This window comes from Macaca nemestrina, chromosome 8 (assembly GCF_043159975.1).
Source record: "Macaca nemestrina isolate mMacNem1 chromosome 8, mMacNem.hap1, whole genome shotgun sequence".
NCBI lineage: Eukaryota > Metazoa > Chordata > Mammalia > Primates > Cercopithecidae > Macaca > Macaca nemestrina.
This window is the reverse complement of record NC_092132.1, coordinates 47,811,943-47,820,373: the sequence shown is the minus strand read 5'-3', so window position 1 is coordinate 47,820,373 and position 8,431 is coordinate 47,811,943. Positions and strand designations below refer to the sequence as shown.

Below are 8,431 nucleotides of genomic sequence, written 5' to 3'. Positions count from 1 at the left end.
TTGGACAAAGCTAAAATCTAGTCCCAACTCTACTACTGTGTGATGCTGGGCAACTTGTTTAATGTCTCCAAGCGTCCATTTCCTTATTCATAAACTGGAGATAATAATAGCTACCTTAGTTCATAAGTATTAAATGAGAGAAGGCATATCAAGTGCTTACCACAGTGGCTAGCACATAGTAGGTGCTTAAGAAATATTAGCTATTTCATGTTCAGAAGGCAGATTTTAAAAAAAGAAATATTAACTACTATCATCGTCATCGTCGTCTTTATTAACCCCTACCCTCTGAGGTCACCATTCAGCGCTTACTCAGATCCATAGATATCACCTGCTCATCTGCATGGCTTGCTAGGGATCACAGGCATCCATACTTCATCTGGTTTATTGTATAATATTTGCATAAACATTAGCACCCAAAAATCCTGTTTTATTTTTGTTACTCAACTTTAAACTAGTAGGACATAGGTCTGGAATATTTGCCACTGACCATGAATGAGACTAATTTACTTCTGTAACAGGAAGAGAGAAACAGAGCCTGCCATTTGTTGAGTACCTACTTTGTGGCCCACAAGGCCTTGTGCTAGAGATTTTCCCTGTTATCTCAGGTAATCCTCATAACAACCAGGAGATATTAAATATTTGTCTCATTTCTATGGATGAGAAAACTAAAGCTCAAAGAAATTAAGTCACTTGCCTGAGGTCACACAGCTGGTGATAGAAACCCAGGACTCTTCTGGCTGATCCCAAAGACACTCTTGGCAGTGTGCCATGGCACTAACCTCAGTAAGAATACCCAGGTGGTGAGATGACAGGCTAAAGCAATTGAAGAATGCACTGGCTGCCTGCCATACTGGCCAGTAGCGAAGGTCTTGGACAATTAACTCCAGATTAAATTGAAGCATTTTTGCCCATTATTCTAGTTAAGTTTGAGTTAGCCTGCATGTAACAGAAATTCAATTACAGTGTCTTAAGGAAAATTCTTCTTATGTAACAAGAAGTCCAGAAGGAGGCTCCTTTCACTTCCTGATCATCCATTGTTTGTGTGTGGCTTTCTTCTTCATGGTCATAAAGAGCTACCCCATCTCCAGGTATTACATCCATGTTCCAGGCACAAAGAAGGAAAAACACATCTATTCCTAAATATCCTTTTTTTTTTAATAAGGGAAATCATCAATCTCCCAGAATTTTCATCTTGTGGATCTTGCTTATATCTCATGGGCTGGAACTAGGTCACAAAGCCGATCCTAGTTGCAGGGGACCCAGAGAAGATTATGTCTCCTTAACTGGACACTCTAATTCTCTAAGCACAATTGAGACTCTGTTACAAAGGGAAATGGAGACCACATACAGGAAAAGCAAGCAACAGGGCGTACCCTTGCATAGATACTCAGAAAAGCCTGGAGTTTTTCAGGGTTCAAAGGAGCATAGAATCATAGGATGAAAATGGAACTTTGTGATCATTGGTCTAGTCCAATTTCTTGCCTAATGAAGGAATTACTCCTTCAACTTCTCTAACAATGATCACCCAGCTTCTGCTGAATACAGATAAAGTGGCAATGTCTGGATGCTTGGCTATTATATGCAGGAGAACAGGATTTAGGGTCAAAGTGTTCGGGTCACATTTTTCTATTGTGTCAATGGGGGCAAGTCCATCCCTTTTGTCATACGTCTCCTCTACATCTTTCAGATTTTTATCCTTACTCAATTCATTGCTAAAAAAAAACTTCCCCCCAAAATTTTTAATTGTTTGTTCCATAAAACTGTATCATTAATACTAACATTGATGTGTTTTTGGGTTTTTTCCTGAGACAAGGCCTTGCTCTGTTACTCAGGCTGAAGTGCAGTGGTGCAATCACAGCTCACTGCAGCCTTCACCTCCCAGGCTCAAGCAATCCTCCCAGGTCAGCCTCTCCTGTAGCTGGGACTACAGGCATGTGCCACCACACCCAACTAATTTTCTTAGTTTTTTGAAGATGGGGTCTCACTATGTTGCCCAGCCTACTCTCAAACTCCTGGGCTCAAGCAATGCTCTCACCTTGGCCACCCAAAGTACTGTGATTTTAGGTGTGAGCCACTGCCACAGGCCTATTAATATTATTTTTAAATGAATCAATAAAAAATTTTAAAAATTTTCTCAGATTTAATTTCTATTGTAGTAAATATCAATAGTTATAATCCATATAAATAAAAGCTCTTTAGGGTTCTCAATAATTTTTTAGGGTAAATGGGGTCCTGATGCCCAAAATTTTGAGAACCACTAATCTAATTCAGAATCCAAAGGGGGATTTTGAGAACTAGTAATGCCGGCCTAAGACGGTAAATCTACTTATTGGGTAAGTGACTCTACAACATGAAAATAAGAATAAGGATGGTGAAGGCCAGGTGCAGTGGCTCACACCTCTAATCCCAGCACTTTGGAAGGCTGAGGCACAGGATCACCTGAGATAAGGAGTTCGAGACCAGCCTGGCCAACATGGTGAAACCCCATCTCTACTATATAAAAATACAGGAATTAGCCGGGATTGGTGACAGCCACCTGTAATCCCAGCTACTTGGGAGGCTGAAGTGTGAGAATCATTTGAACTGGGAGGCAGAGACTATAGGGAGCCAAGGCTGCAGTTGCGCCACTCCAACCTTGAGCGACAGCACGAGACTCCATCTAAAAAAAAAAAAAAAGAAGAAGAAGAATGGTGAAAGGATGGTGAAGTAACCAAACCCATGCATTAATTATTTTGTGCTTAGTAATAAGTTTCATAAACATCAAGCACATCCTCGTGAGTTTGCAATTGAAGGTGTTTGGAATGTTCAAGAGAATCTGACATATTATAGAAATTTTCCCTTTTTTTAACTTATTGCAGAATGTGTAACAGAGTTTGGTTACATTTATAAACAGTACTTAAATATTTAATATATACTACATTTAGAAATCTGTATATTAATTTAAATGTGTTTAGATTCACAAGAGCTGTGTAAATGCTTACAAAGATTTTGCTTGTTTCAAACCTAACATTTGCACTATTTGAGATATCAGATACATAGTGTTTTATCAATTCTAGATGCACATTTCTTCCTCATTTTAGCAAATGTGCAAAATGGATCTGCATGTCTTACAATCAATATACGATTGTACTGGTGGCAGTTTCCCTTTCTGGTAGTACATAAAATAATGGTGCATTTTACAACTAGTGGCAGTTTAGATTTGATGCTATAGTATGAAACTTGTAAAAGTAGTTTAAAATGTTTAAGAAAACTCAATAAACTACTTTTATTTAGGGAACTTTAACTTGTTAAATTTATAAATTGATGAAACATGGATTTTTTAATGAAAGCAATTTTTCTTAATTTTTACAAAAATGTGTAACATTTATTAATAAAATAACAAGTTGTAAATTTAACTAAGAGGCATAAGAGAAACAAAAGTCTCCAATTTATAATTCTAATTAATTGGACATTCATTAAATATAAGCAAATATAGGCAGCCCTTTCCATGCATAATTTCACCCTCAGCTAAAAACTCAAAAGATGTCATAGAATGGCATGCAGAATGGGGTAACAATCTGCATTGAGAGTTCTTAGTACCAATGGGTTAAGAAATATATTATTGGCTGGGTGCCATGGCTCATGTCTGTAATCCCAGCACTTTGGGAAGCCAAGGTGGGCGGATCACTTGAGGTCAGGAGTTCGAGCCCAGCCTGGCCAACATGGTGAAACCTCATCTCTACCAAAAATACAAAAGTTAGCTGGGTGTGGTGGCACATGTTTGTAATCCCAGCTACTGGGGAGGCTGAGGTGGGAGGATCACTTGAACCCAGGAGGTAAAGGTTGCAGTGAGCTGAGATCATGCCACTGCACTCCAGCCTGGGCGATGGAGTGCGACGCCATCTCAAAAATAGTAATAATAAATTAGCTGGGTGTGGTAAGGCACACCAGTAATCCCAGCTACTCAGGAGGCTGAGGCAGAAGGATCACTTGAGCCCAAAAGTTCAAGTGAGCTACGATTGTGCCATTGCACTCCAGTCTGGGCAATAGAGAAAGCCCCTGTCTTTAAAAATGTGTGTGTGTGTGTGTGTGTGTGTGTGTGTGTGTATAATATATATATATAGGCCTTACACAAACTTTTGGACTTTTTTTCCATAACAAAAATGTTATATACAAGGAGTCCAACTGCCCTGGATAATATGTGGTGAGTTTACAAAGGTTATCCTAGGGGAACACTCATTGTAAGCACTACAAAGACAGAAGAAAATCACCTTACTAGAGGAAATTCTCTGACTGTAATGGTATTACCTACAAAAGCAAGAAGCAAGCCAATGAGAACACCTTGGTGTGAACCCCTTGGCTTGCCTGTAGTTAATAATATTACCGGGGCCGAGCACAGTGGCTCACACCTGTAATCCCAGCACTTTGTGAGACTGAAGCAGATGGATAACTTCAGTTCAGGAGTTCAAAACCAGCCTGATCAACATGGTGAAATCCTGTCTCTACTAGAAATACAAAATTAGCCAGGCGTGGTGGTGCATACCTGTAATCCCAGCTACTTGGGAGGCTGAAGCAGGAGAATCGCTTGAACCCAGGAGATAGAGGTTGCAGTGAGCCAAGATTGCACCATTGCACTCTAGCCTGGACAACAAGAGCGAAACTCTGTCTCAATAATAATAATAATGATAATATTACCTGCCATTCAGGTTATCAAGCTTGAGTCCTTCTCTGTTCTCATATCCAATCAACAGCCAAATTTTGGTTCTTTGTTTCACAGAGCTTGTCTCTACCCTTCCCACCCCATTCTCACAGCCACCATGACACAATCCAGCCTTTATTCCTTCCCATGAAATGCCTTCTAATTATGGAAACATTTAAAAGTTCAAAATCTAAGTGTGACAGGCATCTCTCTCGATTATTACAAAATTTAATTTAAATAAAAGGTTTGTTTTGCTTTTTTAAGGCGTTATCTATTTTGTCTTCAGCAGATCCCTAAAGAACTAATACAGTACCTGTATGTGGAAACAGTATCTTAAGAGTTCTGCAGTTCTCTTTGCAACGCCCAATCTTTGGTCTCCTGCTGGGACACCGGTCCTTCCAATGTCCATCCACTGTCCCTTCTAAAGCGTCAGAGCAGAAGACTCAGGCTGCCCTCACAGTTGCTCTCAGAATGACCAGCTCAGCCTCTCCAGCCAGGGTCAGAACACCCCAACAAGACCTTCACAGCCTATCAGCTGTTTCTTCTGGCTCCCTTTCAGTCCCAATCTGTAGTCTGTTTAAAGGACTGAAAGTTAAATTTGAGCCAAAGAAATAGCTAGAAGGTGACAACAGCTAAGTCCCCACGGCTTTAAATAGAGTGAGCCGTGTAAGGAGAAGCCTCCCTGGAGGCGCCTACCCGATGAAAGGGATCTCAGGAAAGTCACTGTCTGTGCATCATTCACGCGTGCACGGGAGTCAAAGGCCAGGGCGCAGCCAGTTTAGGAAAACAGTGGAGGCAGCAGTGTCTGGCTTTGCTGGGAGACAGATTACTGTCGTTATAATGTATGGGAAACATTCCATTTGTTATGCCAGAGAAAAAGATATTTCACACAACAAATAAGAGGAATGGATCTATTGGTCAGTTATTTCATCTTACTCCAGGAATTACTGAACTTCAGATAAATGATTCTTCATCGTGGAAGATATTTGTTGCCAAAGAGTCCTCTGAAGATAAGGCCAGGCAGGCCTTAAATGTGTGAAATACAAATGTGTAAAATAGAAGTTAACAGGTGAGTGCACCCCCACCTAAAGGCATTCAGATTTTAAGATATTTGAAAACATTGATCTGGTCATACAAAACCAAAACATAGCTGTATGCAAATCTGGCACACAGATGCCGGCTTTCCTCTCTGGCTCTCAGGTTAAGCAAAGAGATTATTAAAATAATCAAAGATCTGGAAACATTTTTGTTTCTTTCTTAACTACGTGGTTTAATTTTAGACAGCACGGGTTGACTCCCTGCTGAGAAAGATGAGGTGATTACACTCAAAACAATTTCTCCTACCTACATTTTTCTCCATTTCTCTTCTCATTAATTATAATATATTTTACTTTGCCAGGTTATAAACCATCACATCATGTTCTGTAATTATGATACCCCTAGTTACTTAGTTTTTGTTCCATTTTTAAAAGGGTCTAATGCTCATTTCCAGTTCTTTTACCACTCCTACATTCTTGATTTTGATTCATTTCTTTGGCTGGATTTCAACGTCCAATGGTTTTGTTCGTTAGAGGCTTACTTCTATATCTTTTACACACTAGATTCTAAGTAATACTTTCCCTCTGTCTTTTCATATTTGAGAATGCCTGCTTGTTGACTTTATAACTGAACAGTTTTGTTGGACTACACTTTTTTTTTTTAACCGGCTTAATTCATTTTATTTTACTTGTATAAAAACCTTATGTTGTAGCCACAGCTGGAGCCTGGGTCCTCTGCACGTAGACTCTGGGGTGGGTCTTGACAAGGTGGTCAGTGAATTCATGATAGGGAGACTTGTTGAATCCAGTCTCCTTCCAGAGGTCGGGGGTCAAGTAGCTGTAGGTCTTGGAGATGGCATCAAAGGTGGCCTTGGCAAAGTTGCCCAGGGTGGCAGTGCAGCCCTCAGCTGAGGCGTGCAGTCATGGATACTGGCCATCATCAGCAGCTTCTTAGCTACCAGGGTCGAGACGATGCCAGTGTCCCGGGCGCAGGGATGAGGTGCACCAGCACAGAGCCGCAGCGGCCTGTCAACTTGCAAGGGACGGTGTGGGGCTTGCCCAACTTGTGTCCCCAGTAGCCTCTGCGCACGGGGACAATGGAGAGGTTGGCCAGGATAATGGCCCCTCAGGTGGCAGTGGCTACCTCCTTGGAGCACTTAACACCCAGACCAACGTGGCCATTGTAATCCCCTATGGCCACCAGCGCCTTGAACCTGGTGTGCTGGCCAGCACGGATCTGCTTTGGCACCAGCATAATCTTCAAAATCTCATGCTTGAGAGAGGCCCCCAGGAAAAAGTCAATGATCTCAGACTCCTCGATGGGCAGGGAGAAGAAATAGATCTCCTCCAGGGACTTGATCTTCATGCCCTTGACCAGGCTGGCCCAGCTTGGTGATGGGCATCTACTCCTTGGCCTTGGCCTTGCCTCCGCAAGCTCTGCGGCCTCGGCCACGTCCATCCCCAATCATGGCAGCAACCCCGGCCGAGGATGCCACTGCCGCAGCCTCCGCAGAAGACGCCGCGGTTCCCCATCCCAGGGCCCCTTTCTCTCTCCGCTGCCCCCGAGCCATCTACCATTTGGTGTTTTCTCGGAGAAGAAGCAGGCTACACTTTCTTGTCCTCAGAAGTTAGTGGATATTGCTCCATTCCCTTCTGTACTACAAGCCCAGCCCACTTTCCCTCCTTATAGGAATAAGTGTATTAACATGCATAATATATGAGTATTTTATATATAATATATATATTTATGAGACTCTATATAATATACATATTTCTTATTATTTTACAGTCTATGACCTCCATATTGATTGCCTTCCACTTATTTTAATCTCCTTGTCCATTTTCTCTGCATTTACTGATTATTATTGTTGTTGTTTTTATCTTTTTTTTTTTTTCCAGAGACAGTGTGGTCTCACTCTGTCACTCAGGCTGGAGTGCAGTGGTGTGATCATAATTCACTGCAACCTCGAACCCCTGGGCTCAAGCAATCCTCCTGCCTCAGCCTCCAGAGTAGCTAGAACTACAGGCATGCGCCACCCCACCAAGCTAATGTTTTGCAGAGGCAGGGTCTCACTATTTGGCCAGGCTGGTCTCAAACTCCGGGGCTCAAGTGATCCTCCCACCTCGGTCTCCCAAAGTGCTGGGATTACAGGCATGAGCCACTGTGCCTGGCCCTGCATTCGCTGATTATTGTCAGCATTTCCTCCATGACACTAATTCTATTTTCAGTCATGTCTATCCTGTTCCCTGCTCTTCCTAAATTATTTATTAGATCTATGGTGGCTGTCTTTGGGGTCTCAATTAGTTTCCTTAGCTCTGAAAATTTCTCCATTCTTTTCATTCTGTTATTTTATTACCTCATTTTGGTGCCTTAGTTTTCTAGAATAATAGTACCATAAAATTATCCTATATCTTTTTTGTTTGTTTGTTTGTTTGTTTTGAGATGGAGTTTTGCTCTTGCCCAGGCTGGAGCGCAATGGCATGATCTCGACTCACCGCAACCTCCACCTCCCAGGTTCAAGCGATTCTCCTGCCTCAGCCTTCCCAAGTAGCTGGGATGATAGGCATGTGCCACCAAGCCCAGCTAATTTTGTGTTTTTAGTAGAGATGGGGTTTCTCCGTGTGGGTCAGGCTGGTCTCAAACTCCCGACCTCAGGTGATCCGCCCACCTCAGCTTCCCAAAGTGCTGGGATTACGGACGTGAGCCACCATGCCC

At 42.1% G+C, this 8,431-nt stretch overlaps 1 pseudogene; it reads right to left on the bottom strand.

Moving 5' to 3' along the window:
* Positions 1–6,417: 6,417 nt before the first annotated feature.
* On the bottom strand, positions 6,418–7,251 carry LOC105476096 (small ribosomal subunit protein uS5 pseudogene; annotated as a pseudogene).
* Positions 7,252–8,431: the final 1,180 nt, after the last annotated feature.